The following is a 16,065-nucleotide window of genomic DNA, read 5'->3' as shown; positions in this document are numbered from 1 at the left end:
AATTTTCAGCCATTCCTGAACCTGCGACTAAAAAACAAGTGATCTAATGATTCTGTCTCTACGCAGCAAAATCTGCAGAGCTGGGATGCTTGTATCCCCCATATACATAACATTCTATTGGTTTCAAAAATGTTGTATAATAATTTAAATAGAAAAACTCTTAAGTTTTGAATCTCATGTTGTTTTGTGTATCAGTTCATAAACCATGTGCCATGAAATCAGCACATCGAAAATCTCTTCCCAATTATTTAGCAACTTGTATTGCACAGCTGTACATTTTTGGGTCCTTAAATGAAACTGGTATACTGTTTAATTCATGACAATTTTCTTTAAACAATGTTGGTCTTTAATGCAGGCCCGACAGACAAGTTCCTTACCTTCTCCCCCTTTGCCTCCTCCATTTTTGCATTAATGCTGCAATCAGTTGGGTGTAATTTTGGCTGGAGCAGACATTTCCATATATTTTTGTTAGCTGCATGTGTGACAACTCCACCAGTCCTATTTATGATATCATTAATAAAGAGTACAGTGCATTCAGAAAGTATTCAGATCCCTTCCCTTTTTCCACGTGTTGTTACATTACAGCCTTATTCTAAAATGTATTAAATAAATAATGTTCCTCGTCAATCTACACACAATACTCCATAATGACAAAGCTAAAACAGGTTTTTAGAAATGTTAGCAAATTTATTACAAATAAAAACAGAAATACCGTATTTACATAAGTATTCAGACCCTTTGCTATAACCCTCGAAAGCTCCAGAATTCCTCTGTGGAGATAGGAAAACCTTTCAGAAGGACAACCATCTCTGCAGCACTCTACCAATCAGTCCTTTATGGTAGAGTGGCCAGACGGAAGCCAATCCTCAGTAAAAGGCACGACAGCCCGCTTGGAGTTTGCCACATAAAGGACTCTCTGACCGTAAGAAACAAGATTCTCTGGTCTGATGAAACCAAGATTGAACTCTTTGGCCTGAATGCCAAGCGTCATGTCTGGAGGAAACCTGGCACAATTCCTAAGGTAAAGCATGGTGGTGGCAGCATCATTCTGTAGGGATGTTCTTCAGCGGCAGTAACTGATTTAAACTGAGACTAGTCAGGATCGATGGAAAGATGAACGGAGCAAAGTACAGAGAGATCCTTGATGAAAATCTGCTTCAGAGCACTCAGGACCTCAGACTGGGGCGAAGGTTCCCCTTCCAACAGGACAACGACACTATGCACATGTAGCAGTGTGATGTTGTTCCCCTAGATTACGCACCAAATTGCACACAAGGACCAATTCAAATAGGCCAGGTCAAGAGGGGATGTTAATAATTTGATAATAATAATAATAATTCAGTGTATTTTTTTATTTAATTACAGCTGCATAGCTAATGTTTTTATTTGGTGTACAAACACTTTTTCATACCAATATTGTACATACAAGTGATTGTAAAAGTTTTGTATATTTTGGTTTGGCCCATCGCGGGTTATCTGTATTCCCATACCACTTTATCGTTCTCTTTTGCCTGACCCTCGGCTAGCAAGGTATGTTGTCCTTGGCTCCGAAACTGTTTAATATAAAACCGTCATAAGGTTATACAATGTACTGTTTTGCAACCATACGTTTGTTATAGTGTGGACAGTGTAGGAATTTATGTTAACAAGTTTCACAGAGCTCACTGACTGGGGTATCTGTTGTAACTTCTGAGTACTTGTGACAGTGGTTGAGTGAGTGTCCATGTGCTCGCGCAGGTGCCGGAGAGCTGTGACTGCACCAAGGGTAACGTGTGTGTTGTCTCTTCGTGTGCAGGTATGTCTTTTATTTTGTCAGAATTATGTTCTGTATAGTTTTACTTGTATATGCTGTTGTGCCGCGAGTGTGTGCACGCAGCACCTGTTAATTCCTTTTGGCGCTCTTTTGCCTGACCCTCGGCTAGCAAGGTGCCGGAGAGCTGTGACTGCACCAAGGGTAACGTGTGTGTTGTCTCTTCGTGTGCAGGGCAAATAAAAAGATTTCAACGAGCAGACCATCAGTTGTGGCAGCGTCCTAATTAAAAATACACAACGCAGAATGAACCACGCTACAAACTGGTGCCGCGACCTGCCGACTGGTTAGCTCAAGCTGACCACCGGAGCTGTGCATGTGGAGGAGATGCGCGATCCGCGCATGCGCACTTGTTGATGGTTTGCTATAAGTGAATGTATACTGTAAATAGTGAAGGTGAATGTAGCTTATTCACTAGATAATTGTGTGGGGTTTATTTGTATGTTTTGAGGGAATTTGTTTATTGCATTTTTTTTTGTATTTGTATGCAGTAAATTACATTGTAGCTTAGTTCTCTATTGAGCCATGGAAGACTCTCAAGTCCATAAGATGAGTTATGCTGGGGATTTTGGTGTGGTTAGTGTGGGTAGAGGGAGGGGTGTCCATGCATTTACACCATTTGTACAGTCAGCTCCTGGGAGTAGAGTGTTTGCTAGTCCTGAGTTTACAAGCACTGGGAGGGGTAGGCTGTTTACTCCACCTGACCAGGGTATCCCACCTCTGTCTCTTGATGTACCATCGTCCCCAGTCCTCAGTAATAATGGGACACCGAGTCAGCTTAGTGACCTTATAAAGCAGATTGGTTCAGAGATAGGAGAATCTATCAGGGCGAGTTTACTACAGCCTGGGGCTTCAAGTCTTTCTCCTGCCCATTCCCCTGACCAATCCCAGCAGTTTCCCCTGCCTGAACAATGTGGGTCAACTTTTATTGATGCGTCCAAGCTGAATCTGGTTGTGAAGTCAGAGGTTAGTGCTCCACCTTTCTTCAGGGGTGATGGCTCAGATGAGTACTCTGTCCTGGAGTGGGAGGAGCTAATGGGAGTCTACCTAGAGAAGAGGGGTTACACTGGGTCTGAGAATGTTGGGGAGGTGATGTCTAGGCTCATGGGGAGGGCACGGGATGTGACCAAAGTCTGGATGCGTAACAACCCTGTTGTCACAGATGTTAAGGCAGTGTTCAGTGTTCTCAAGCAACACTTTGGGGATACTGTCTACTCAGGTATGCCATTAGCTGATTTCTATTCAATGAAACCATATGCTAATGAGGGTCCACTAGATTTCTGGATTAGGCTTAACAAAGCTGCAGACGCAGCTGAACAGTATCTTGTAGGTGAGGGTAGAACTTTGCCCAATCAGCGCTCAGAGTTGGCAGTCATGTTTGTACGCAACTGTCCTGATAAAGAGTTGGCCCAAGTGTTCAAATGCAAACCCCTTCGTGACTGGACAGCCAGTGAGGTACAGGATCGTTTGGATGAACTGTTAAGGGAGCGTAAAGCATGTAGAATACAACTTTCACAGCAGGTGGCTGCTGTCTTCGACTCCCCCCAGGAGGAAGTGGATCCTGAGAGCAGACCTAATGTGTCATCTTTTTCTCGATGTGGCCGTGAACCAGAACAGGCCCAATCTGTATCTGAGGGTGGGACATTAGAGAAAGTTTTGAGTATGCTAGAGAAGGCTCTTGTCAGCAATACTCAGTCTGTGAACAGAGGGCCCCGTAAACAGTTCCCCAAACGTGAGCGTGAGTGCGCTGTCTGTGGAAGCACTAATCACTGGACCAAAGCTCACTGTCAGATGCACCAGCTGTGTTTCAAGTGCTTCTCTCCTGGCCACATGAGCTTTGACTGTAGTGAAACTGGGAAGCGAAAGAGCCCTGGATGTGGACAGACTGGCAGGTCTGGAAAACTAGAAAGCCTCCATTCTGAGGAGGGCAATGTGGGGCAGGCAAATTTTTCCTCCACTGATGATGATGATATCCAATCTGTTTATTCTTATTTTTGTGAGTCAGTACCCAAGAACAACACAGTAATTTTTCAGAACACAATGAGAATTTCTCAGAATGACAGTTTGTTTTATACCACCGTGCTAGTACAGGATAAAGTTGAGCTGAAGGGGATGTTAGATAGTGGGTCCATGGCTACTACTCTGCGCGCAGATATTGTACCTCGGTTGAGGGAGGCAGGAGTGGTAGAGGGGAACTTTCTAGCTCCTTCAGACATCATACTGGTGGGTTGTGGTGGGACGCAAACTAGCCCAGTGGGCATGTGTGACTTGAAACTACAGCTTTATGGCTTCAGTTATGTAGTCCCAGTGCTTATTGTAGATGGGCAGGTTGATGAACTCATTGTTGGCACTAACGTGTTGAAGTCTCTGATTAGACAGTTCAAATCAAATGACAGCTACTGGCGGGTGGTGGGTACGCCAGGTCCTTCTGGCCAGTGTGAGGACAGCCAGTTCCTGCGTCTCCTATCAAATCTGGAGAGATGGAGAGGAGACTCCATCCCAGATAAAGTGGGCACCATTAAGTTGAAGAGGGCAGTAACGCTCCAACCCATGAGTGAGCATCTGGTGTGGGGCCGCTTACCTCCAAAGACAAAACTCTCTGTGGGCAGTACTGTTGTTGTCGAGCCCAGCACGTCTCGTTGTGTGAATCGACACATACTAGTAGGGAGAGTAGTTACGCCTCTGTGGGGGGATGGATGGCTCCCTGTGAAGATTGTGAATCCAACAACTTCGCCAGTTACCCTGAGACGAAATGCTAAAGTGGCAGATGTGTACCCTTGTATTGCATTGGAGGATTTTGATGATGTCAAGCAGCAAGCTGTTTACCAGAACGTGGCAAAAGTACAATGTGACAGCTCACATGGCAGTCTTACAGCTAAGAGTTCAGTTGGTGGCAGTGTAGTTAATGACAACAGTACACTGAGCAATCTTGGACTTCAAGGCCTGTCTGTTGAGGAGTGTCCAGTTTCACAGTTCTGGAAAGACAAACTTGTCGGTTTAATTGAGAAGTATGACACGGTGTTCTCTAGACATAGCCTGGATTGTGGAGAGGCAAAAGAGTTCTGCCATCGCATACGGCTGACTGATGACCGCCCATTTCGATTACCTTATCGTAGGCTTTCTCCAGCTGATTACCAAAAACTCAGGGAAACACTGGATGATATGGAGGAAAAGGAAATCGTCAGAAAATCCAGCAGCGAGTATGCCTCACCATTGGTGCTGGTATGGAAAAAGAATGGGGACTTGCGTCTATGTACTGACTTTAGGTGGTTAAACGCCCGCACAGTGAAGGATGCTCATCCCCTGCCTCATCAGGCTGATGTACTGGCGGCGCTGGGAGGTAATGCCTTCTTCAGCACAATGGACTTGACATCTGGGTACTACAATGTGCCACTGCATGAAGAGGATAAGAAATACACAGCCTTTTCCTCTCCTTTAGGTCTGCACGAGTACAATCGTTTGCCTCAGGGCCTTTGCAACAGCCCAGCTACTTTTATGAGAATGATGCTGACCATCTTTGGGGACCAAAACTTTCTAAGTCTCCTTTGCTATTTGGATGATCTGATGGTTTTTGCTAAGACGGAGGAAGAGAGTCTGCAGAGACTTGAGATGGTTTTCCAGCGGTTGCAGGAGCACAATCTTAAACTGTCTCCGTCTAAGTGCAAGTTTTTGAGGAGGTCTGTTAAGTTTTTGGGCCACATCATTTCTCAGGAGGGCGTAGCCACTGATCCTGCTAAGGTTCAAACCATTTTGAATGTGACTGAGAGTGAGATGATGGAAGCTGATGGTGTCACTCCGTCTCCTAGCAAAATCCGTTCTTTCCTTGGTATGGTAGTATACTATCAACACTACATTGAGAATTGTTCCATGGTTGCTAGGCCATTGTTTCAGCTGACTACAGGTCAGAAGAAGCCTAGGAGAGGCAAGGGCAGAAAGAGGCCTGGTCCCTCTCGCAGGCTCACTGCTGCAGACTGGACTGCTGAATGTCAACTCGCTTTTGAAGCTTTGAAAGCAGCACTAGTTGACCAGGCACTGCTGGCTCATCCAGATTTTTCTCAGCCATTTTTGCTTTCTGTTGATGCATCTACTAGTGGTTTGGGAGCTGTACTATCCCAAGTGCAAGATGGGAAGGCCATAGCCAGGCCAATAGCTTTTGCTAGTAAATCTCTTAATCATGCACAATCCAAGTATCCTGCTCACCGGCTGGAATTTCTAGCCATGAAATGGGCCATTCATGATAAGTTCAGCCATTGGCTGCGAGGGCATAAGTTTACGGTGTGGACCGACAACAATCCACTCAAATATATTCTTACAAAGCCGAGACTTGATGCATGTGAGCAGAGATGGGTTGCAAAGCTGGCACCTTTTGATTTTGATATCCAGTACATACCAGGGCCCAAGAATGTCGTTGCTGATGCTTTGAGCAGAGAGCCATTTGTCCGCTCCAAAGTTCTGCACCGACTGACAAGAATTCCATATGATGTCCTGCTGGAGGAAGCCAGAGGTCTTCGACTGGATGATGTACAAGACATGTTCCGTCTCTCCTGTGAGCAGCCCGAGGCTGGCTGTGGAACGTCTATGGCTCCTGGGAGTGAGTTGAGTAGAGCTGGAGACAATGTCAGTGGGTTGGTTTCCTGTGAAGAGGTGTCTGCTGTCCTCCATGCCCATCACCGATGGGATGATGGTGCCACAGTGAGGGCCGTTTCACATGTGCAGCACCTTGAGAAGTTGATGTCCATGGGTCAGAGCCCTTTACCTGTCCTTACACACAAGGAGCTGTATGATAACCAGTCACTGGATCCTATCATCAGCAGAGTCATGTTCTTTGTAGATAGAGGCCGGCGCCCATCTAGGAGAGAGCGAGTCTTTGAAGCTAAAGAAACAGTTTATACTCTAAGACAGTGGGGGAAACTCACCACGCGGTTAGGGATTCTGTATCGTGTCTCAAAACACCCAGTGAGTAAGAAGAAAATATTTCAGTATGTCGTACCTGTGTCTTTGAGAGGCCTTGTGTTGAAGGGAGTTCATGATGATGCTGGTCATCAGGGTCAGCAGCGCACATTGTGGCTCACGAGAGAGCGGTTTTACTGGGAATCTATGGAGAAGGATGTCAAGGAATACGTGGCCCACTGTAAGAGATGTGTGTTGAGTAAAGCACCTGAGCCTGAAGCAAGAGCTCCACTTGTCTCCATTGTGACAACGGCACCTTTAGAACTTGTGTGTATTGATTTCTGGACTGCAGAAGATTCAAACAACAAGTCTATTGATGTGTTAGTAGTGACTGATCACTTTACTAAGCTGGCCTGTGCGTATCCATGTCCAAACCAGTCTGCTAAGACTGTTGCTCGTGTTCTCTGGAATAATTTCTTCTGCATTTATGGGTTCGCTGATTGCATCCATTCTGACAGGGGTGCTAACTTTGAGAGTTTACTTATTGCAGAATTACTTCAGTTATCTGGTGTTGAAAAGTCCCACACCACACCTTATCATCCCATGGGTAACGGTCAAGCAGAACGTCTGAATCGCACACTGGGTGGGATGATTAGAGCTCTGCCAGCTAGGTCTAAGGCTAAATGGCCTCAGATGTTGAACACATTGGCATTCTCCTATAACTGCACTGTTCATGAGACTACTGGGTTTCCACCCTTCTTCTTGATGTTCGGACGCACCCCTAGGTTGCCGGTAGATGTTATGTTTGAAAGTGTGCTGTTGGATGGGGACACAGTAGATGTGGATAAGTATGTCCAGTCTCTGGGTGAGGATCTGAGAGAGGCCATGACATTGGCCCAGCAGCATGCCAGTAAGCAACAAAAGAGACAAGCCGAGGTCTACAACAGACGGTCTAAGGGTCACTCGGTGCAGAAGGGAGATAGAGTTCTACTTGCTAACAAGGGGGAGAGGGGCAAGAAGAAACTGGCTGATCGCTGGGAGAGTGTGGTGTACATAGTGGTTGCAAAGAACAGCTCACTGAACACATATCGTATCCAACACCCTACCACTGGACGCATCAAAACTGTGCATAGGAACCTGATTATGCCAGTCAACTTTCTGCCTTTACCTTCGTGGGAGGAACCTGAGGGTCACGAATCTCTATCGAGTGGTGACGTGATCTCTGAGATGTCTGCAAAGTCCAGCCAAATGGATGGGAGTGACGCCAGGACTGTACACTGGGTAGCAGGCCTTCCTGAGTCTTCTGGGAGGATACTCCAAGAGGATGGTGAAGTCCCGGCTGATGAAAGTGAGGTGGAACAACCGTATGAAGTCCCCTTAAGTGAAGTGTGCTCAGCAGAAGTGGACCAGAGAGATATCCCCGAAGCCTACAAGAGTTCTGATTGCGAAACTCCATTCAGTGTGGATGATGTTACCTTGGTTGAAGATGCTTCGTCAGTGTGGTCTGTGACAATCTACCAGGATTCTGATCAGTCGTCTGACACTACTAGTGTTGAGTCGGTAACTGAAAGTGTGCTGGCTCCGGAGATGCGGATCTGTAGTACTCCCCATCCCGAGGTTAGACCTCTGAGCAGGGTTAGTGCTGTCTGTGACATTCCTGCTAGGTTTGTGGGTGAGGGTGTTCGGACTAGACTAGGTAGACTTATTAAGCCAGTGGATAGGCTAATCCAAACTATGTCTACACAGGAAATGAAACAGTTCTTGGTTTCTCAGTGACGGTAGGATATTGCCTACCTTTTCTTTTGTAGGAATGTAGGAATCTAAGCATGTCTTAGAATGATTTGTGGGTTTGTCTAATATATTTGACAATTCATGTAACTTTGTGTGTAGTCCATCGGCATAAAATGTATATGGCATTTTTCGTATACGGTTGAATAAGGGATTAGCTACCCCTTATTTTTCCTAATCCTTCGCGGGATAGCTTTTCAGCTGATCGACCATTTGTGGGTCTAGAATTAAGGGACTACACTGGGTTACTCTGTCGCCCTGTGGGTGTGAATTTTTTTTTTCTTTGCTTTGTTACCTTTGAGGTAATGTGTTTTGTTTTGGGCCTATAGTCTAGTGTAAAACATTGGGGGTGAATGTAGCAGTGTGATGTTGTTCCCCTAGATTACGCACCAAATTGCACACAAGGACCAATTCAAATAGGCCAGGTCAAGAGGGGATGTTAATAATTTGATAATAATAATAATAATTCAGTGTATTTTTTTATTTAATTACAGCTGCATAGCTAATGTTTTTATTTGGTGTACAAACACTTTTTCATACCAATATTGTACATACAAGTGATTGTAAAAGTTTTGTATATTTTGGTTTGGCCCATCGCGGGTTATCTGTATTCCCATACCACTTTATCGTTCTCTTTTGCCTGACCCTCGGCTAGCAAGGTATGTTGTCCTTGGCTCCGAAACTGTTTAATATAAAACCGTCATAAGGTTATACAATGTACTGTTTTGCAACCATACGTTTGTTATAGTGTGGACAGTGTAGGAATTTATGTTAACAAGTTTCACAGAGCTCACTGACTGGGGTATCTGTTGTAACTTCTGAGTACTTGTGACAGTGGTTGAGTGAGTGTCCATGTGCTCGCGCAGGTGCCGGAGAGCTGTGACTGCACCAAGGGTAACGTGTGTGTTGTCTCTTCGTGTGCAGGTATGTCTTTTATTGTTATGCTGGTGAATGAGGACCCAAAAGCGACTTAATAGAAACAAAGTCTTTATTCCAGTCTTAAACAAAAAACGATACTCCTGGATATTATCATAGGTAAATCCAAAACAGGAAAACTGAAATCCTCTCGTCAGTAGAGAGGAACGACTGGAGACGCGACCACAGACTGCAGGTCGCTTCGGGAAGGCACAGGCCGTAGCTGACATAGACACCTGCTCACACGCAGCATCTGAAGAAGGCAAAAACACGACAGGGCGGAACAAGGACACAGAACAGCAAACATCAAACAAGGATCCGACAAGGACAGAAGCGGAAAACAGAGGGAGAAATAGGGACTCTAATCAGAGGGCAAAATAGGGGACAGGTGTGAAAGAGTAATTGAGGTAGTTAGGAGAATGAGGAACAGCTGGGAGCAGGAACGGAACGATAGAGAGAGAGAGCGAGAGAGGGAGAGAGGGAGGGGGAGAGAGAGGGATAGAAAGAGGGAAAGAACCTAATAAGACCAGCAGAGGGAAACGAATAGAAGGGAAGCACAGGGACAAGACATGATAATCAATGACAAAACATGACAGTACCCCCCCACTCACCGAGCGCCTCCTGGCGCACTCGAGGAGGAACCCTGGCGGCAACGGAGGAAATCATCAATCAACGAACGGTCCAGCACGTCCCGAGATGGAACCCAACTCCTCTCCTCAGGACCGTAACCCTCCCAATCCACTAAGTACTGGTGACCACGTCCCCGAGAACGCATGTCCATGATCTTCCGTACCTTGTAAATAGGTGCGCCCTCGACAAGGACGGGGGGGGGAGGGAAGACGAACGGGGGCGCGAAGAAAAGGCTTGACACAGGAGACATGGAAGACAGGGTGGACGCGACGAAGATGTCGCGGAAGAAGCAGTCGCACAGCGACAGGATTGACGACCTGAGAGACACGGAACGGACCAATGAACCGCGGAGTCAACTTGCGAGAAGCTGTCGTAAGGGGAAGGTTACGAGTGGAAAGCCACACTCTCTGACCGCGACAATACCTAGGACTCTTAATCCTACGTTTATTGGCGGCTCTCACAGTCTGCGCCCTGTAACGGCAAAGTGCAGACCTGACCCTCCTCCAGGTGCGCTCACAACGTTGGACAAAAGCCTGAGCGGAGGGAACGCTGGACTCGGCGAGCTGGGACGAGAACAGAGGAGGCTGGTACCCAAGACTACTCTGAAACGGAGATAGCCCGGTAGCAGACGAAGGAAGCGAGTTGTGAGCGTATTCTGCCCAGGGGAGCTGTTCTGCCCAAGACGCAGGGTTTCGAAAAGAAAGGCTGCGTAATATGCGACCAATCGACTGATTGGCCCTTTCTGCTTGACCGTTAGACTGGGGATGAAACCCGGAAGAGAGACTGACGGAAGCACCAATCAAACGACAGAACTCCCTCCAAAACTGTGACGTGAATTGCGGGCCTCTGTCTGAAACGGCGTCTAACGGGAGGCCATGAATTCTGAACACATTCTCAATGATGATTTGTGCCGTCTCCTTAGCGGAAGGAAGCTTAGCGAGGGGAATGAAATGTGCCGCCTTAGAGAACCTATCGACAACCGTAAGAATCACAGTCTTCCCCGCAGACGAAGGCAGACCGGTAATAAAGTCTAAGGCGATGTGAGACCATGGTCGAGAAGGAATGGGAAGCGGTCTGAGACGACCGGCAGGAGGAGAGTTACCTGACTTAGTCTGCGCGCAGTCCGAACAAGCAGCCACGAAACGGCGCGTGTCACGCTCCTGAGTAGGCCACCAAAACCGCTGGCGAATAGAAGCAAGCGTACCCCGAACGCCGGGGTGGCCAGCTAACTTGGCAGAGTGAGCCCACTGAAGAACAGCCAGACGAGTAGAGACAGGAACGAACAGAAGGTTACTAGGACAAGCGCGCGGCGACGCAGTGTGAGTGAGTGCTTGCTTTACCTGTCTCTCAATTCCCCAGACAGTCAACCCGACAACACGCCCTTCAGGGAGAATCCCCTCGGGGTCGGTAGAAGCCACAGAAGAACTAAAGAGACGGGATAAGGCATCAGGCTTGGTGTTCTTATTTCCCGGGCGATAAGAAATCACGAACTCGAAACGAGCGAAAAACAACGCCCAACGAGCTTGACGTGCATTAAGTCGTTTGGCAGAACGGATGTACTCAAGGTTCTTATGGTCAGTCCAAACGACAAAAGGGACGGTCGCCCCCTCCAACCACTGTCGCCATTCGCCTATGGCTAAGCGGATGGCGAGCAGTTCGCGGTTACCCACATCATAGTTGCGTTCCGATGGCGACAGGCGATGAGAAAAATAAGCGCAAGGATGGACCTTATCGTCAGAATGGAATTGCTGGGACAGAATGGCTCCCACGCCCACCTCTGAAGCGTCAACCTCGACAATGAATTGTTTAGTGACGTCAGGAGTAACAAGGATAGGAGTGGATGTAAAACGCTTCTTGAGGAGATCAAAAGCTCCCTGGGCGGAACCGGACCACTTAAAGCACGTCTTGACAGAAGTCAGAGCTGTGAGAGGGGCAGCCACTTGACCGAAATTACGAATGAAACGCCGATAGAAATTAGCGAAACCGAGAAAGCGCTGCAACTCGACACGTGACTTAGGAACGGGCCAATCGCTGACAGCCTGGACCTTAGCGGGATCCATCTGAATGCCTTCAGCGGAAATAACAGAACCGAGAAATGTGACAGAGGAGACATGAAAGGCGCACTTCTCAGCCTTCACGTAGAGACAATTCTCTAAAAGGCGCTGGAGTACACGTCGAACGTGCTGAACATGAATCTCGAGTGACGGTGAAAAAATCAGGATATCGTCAAGGTAAACGAAAACAAAGATGTTCAGCATGTCTCTCAGTACATCATTAACTAATGCCTGAAAGACAGCTGGAGCATTAGCGAGACCGAACGGCAGAACCCGGTATTCAAAATGCCCTAACGGAGTGTTAAACGCCGTTTTCCACTCGTCCCCCTCTCTGATGCGCACGAGATGGTAAGCGTTACGAAGGTCCAACTTAGTAAAGAACCTGGCTCCCTGCAGAATCTCGAAGGCTGACGACATAAGGGGAAGCGGATAACGATTCTTAACCGTTATGTCATTCAGCCCTCGATAATCCACGCAGGGGCGCAGAGTACCGTCCTTCTTCTTAACAAAAAAAAACCCCGCTCCGGCGGGAGAGGAAGAAGGCACCACGGTACCGGCGTCGAGAGAAACAGACAGATAATCCTCGAGAGCCTTACGTTCGGGAGCCGACAGAGAGTATAGTCTACCCCGAGGGGGAGTGGTCCCCGGAAGGAGATCAATACAACAATCATACGACCGGTGAGGAGGAAGAGAGTTGGCTCTGGACCGACTGAAGACCGTGCGCAGATCATGATATTCCTCCGGCACTCCTGTCAAATCACCAGGTTCCTCCTGAGAAGAGGGGACAGAAGAAACAGGAGGGATAGCAGACATTAAACACTTCACATGACAAGAAACGTTCCAGGATAGGATAGAATTACTAGACCAATTAATAGAAGGATTATGACATACTAGCCAGGGATGACCCAAAACAACAGGTGTAAAAGGTGAACGAAAAATCAAAAAGGAAATGGTCTCACTGTGGTTACCAGATACTGTGAGGGTTAAAGGTAGTGTCTCACATCTGATACTGGGGAGAAGACTACCATCTAAGGCGAACATGGGCGTGGGCTTCCCTAACTGTCTGAGAGGAATGTCATGTTTCCGAGCCCATGCTTCGTCCATAAAACAACCCTCAGCCCCAGAGTCTATCAAGGCACTGCAGGAAGCAGCCGAACCGGTCCAGCGTAGATGGACCGACAAGGTAGTACAGGATCTTGATGGAGAGACCTGAGTAGTAGGGCTCACCAGTAGCCCTCCGCTTACTGATGAGCTCTGGCTTTTACTGGACATGACATGACAAAATGTCCAGCAGAACCGCAATAGAGGCAAAGGCGGTTGGTGATTCTCCGTTCCCTCTCCTTAGTCGAGATGCGAATACCTCCCAGCTGCATGGGCTCAGTCTCTGAGCCGGTGGGAGGAGATGGTTGAGATGCGGAGAGGGGGAACACCGTTAACGCGAGCTCTCTTCCACGAGCTCGGTGACGAAGATCTACCCGTCGTTCTATGCGGATGGCGAGTGCAATCAAAGAGTCCACGCTGGAAGGAACCTCCCGGGAGAGAATCTCATCCTTAACCTCAGCGTGGAGTCCCTCCAGAAAACGAGCGAGCAACGCCGGCTCGTTCCAGTCACTGGAGGCAGCAAGAGTGCGAAACTCTATAGAGTAATCCGTTATGGATCGATCACCTTGACATAGGGAAGCCAGGGCCCTGGAAGCCTCCTTCCCAAAAACTGAACGATCAAAAACCCGTATCATCTCCTCTTTAAAGTTCTGATAATCGTTAGAACACTCAGCCCTTGCCTCCCAGATAGCTGTGCCCCACTCCCGAGCCCGACCAGTAAGGAGTGATATGACGTAAGCGATCCGAGCTCTCTCTCTTGAGTATGTGTTGGGCTGGAGAGAGAACACAATATCACACTGGGTGAGAAAGGAGCGACACTCAGTGGGCTGCCCAGAGTAACATGGTGGGTTATTAACCCTAGGTTCCGGAGACTCGGAAGACCAGGAAGTAGCTGGTGGCACGAGACGAAGACTCTGAAACTGTCCTGAGAGGTCGGAGACCTGAGCGGCCAGGGTCTCAACGGCATGACGAGCAGCAGACAATTCCTGCTCGTGTCTGCCGAGCATTGCTCCCTGGAACTCGACGGCAGTGTTGCGAGAATCCGTAGTCGCTGGGTCCATTCTTGGTCGGATCCTTCTGTTATGCTGGTGAATGAGGACCCAAAAGCGACTTAATAGAAACAGAGTCTTTATTCCAGTCTTAAACAAAAAACGATACTCCTGGATATTATCATAGGTAAATCCAAAACAGGAAAACTGAAATCCTCTCGTCAGTAGAGAGGAACGACTGGAGACGCGACCACAGACTGCAGGTCGCTTCGGGAAGGCACAGGCCGTAGCTGACATAGACACCTGCTCACACGCAGCATCTGAAGAAGGCAAAAACACGACAGGGCGGAACAAGGACACAGAACAGCAAACATCAAACAAGGATCCGACAAGGACAGAAGCGGAAAACAGAGGGAGAAATAGGGACTCTAATCAGAGGGCAAAATAGGGGACAGGTGTGAAAGAGTAATTGAGGTAGTTAGGAGAATGAGGAACAGCTGGGAGCAGGAACGGAACGATAGAGAGAGAGAGCGAGAGAGCGAGAGAGGGAGGGGGAGAGAGAGGGATAGAAAGAGGGAAAGAACCTAATAAGACCAGCAGAGGGAAACGAGGGAAGCACAGGGACAAGACATGACAATCAATGACAAAACATGACATTTATTTTGTCAGAATTATGTTCTGTATAGTTTTACTTGTATATGCTGTTGTGCAGCGAGTGTGTGCACGCAGCACCTGTTAATTCCTTTTGGCGCTCTTTTGCCTGACCCTCGGCTAGCAAGGTGCCGGAGAGCTGTGACTGCACCAAGGGTAACGTGTGTGTTGTCTCTTCGTGTGCAGGGCAAATAAAAAGATTTCAACGAGCAGACCATCAGTTGTGGCAGCGTCCTAATTAAAAATACACAACGCAGAATGAACCACGCTACACACACAGCCAAGACAACAACGCAGGAGTGGCTTCGGGACAATTCTCTGAATGTCTTTGAGTGGCCCAGCCAGAGCCTGGACATGAACCCGATCAAACATCCCTGGTGAGACCTGAAAATAGCTGTGCAGCGATGCTCCCCATCCAACCTGACAGAGCTTGAGAAGATCTGAAGATAATAATGGGAGAAACTCCCCAAATACAGGTTTGCTATGCTTGCAGTGTTATACCCCAGAAGACTCAATGCTGTAATTGCTGCCAAAGGTGCCTCAACAAAATACAGAGTAAAGGGTCGGAATACTTATGTAAATGTGATATTTTTTACATGTCATTATGGGGTATTGTGTGTAGATTGATGGGGGGGGGGGGGCTGTAAAGTAACAACATTTGGAAAAAGTCAAGGGGTCTGAATACTTTTCTAAGTCACTGTATATTATTTTAAGTAAAGACGTAAAAAATAATAGAATCAAGTAAGAAAAACAAATTTAATAAAATGTTAGATTGAGATTAAAATATCAAATAATCATAACTTTTAAAACTCTAATTTTAGATTAGCAGAACACAGATAAATAGTTACAGTGGCTTGTGAAAGTATTCACCCCCCTTGGCATTTTTCTATTTCGTTGCCTTACAACCTGGAATTAAAATGGATTTTTGGGGGGTTTGTATCACTTGATTTACACAACATGCCTACCACTTTGAAGATGCAAAATATTTTTTCTTGTGAAACAAACAAGAAATAAGACAAAAAAACAGACAACTTTAGCGTGCATAACTATTCACCCCCCAGAGTCAATACTTTGTAGAACCACCTTTTGCAGCAATTACAGCTGAAAGTCTCTTGGGGTATGTCTCTATAAGCTTGGCACATCTAGCCACTGGGATTTGAATGGGTTCAAGTTGGATGGGTTCCGCTGGTGTACAGCAATCTTTAAGTCATACCACAGATTCTCAATTGGATTGAGG

General features: G+C 47.1%; 1 long non-coding RNA gene across 1 annotated transcript; it reads left to right on the top strand.

The window, feature by feature from the left end:
* Positions 1-1,220: 1,220 nt before the first annotated feature.
* On the top strand, positions 1,221-2,013 carry LOC139553156 (uncharacterized). Its single transcript, XR_011670607.1, has 2 exons — positions 1,221-1,795; positions 1,923-2,013. It is a non-coding gene; the product is annotated as an uncharacterized lncRNA (long non-coding RNA).
* The last annotated feature ends 14,052 nt before the right edge of the window (positions 2,014-16,065 follow it).

The sequence above is a fragment of the Salvelinus alpinus genome, chromosome 25, assembly GCF_045679555.1.
Source record: "Salvelinus alpinus chromosome 25, SLU_Salpinus.1, whole genome shotgun sequence".
Classification (NCBI taxonomy): Eukaryota; Metazoa; Chordata; class Actinopteri; order Salmoniformes; family Salmonidae; genus Salvelinus; species Salvelinus alpinus.
The sequence above is the reverse complement of the archived record's forward strand: the minus strand, read 5'-3'. Positions and strand labels throughout refer to the sequence as shown.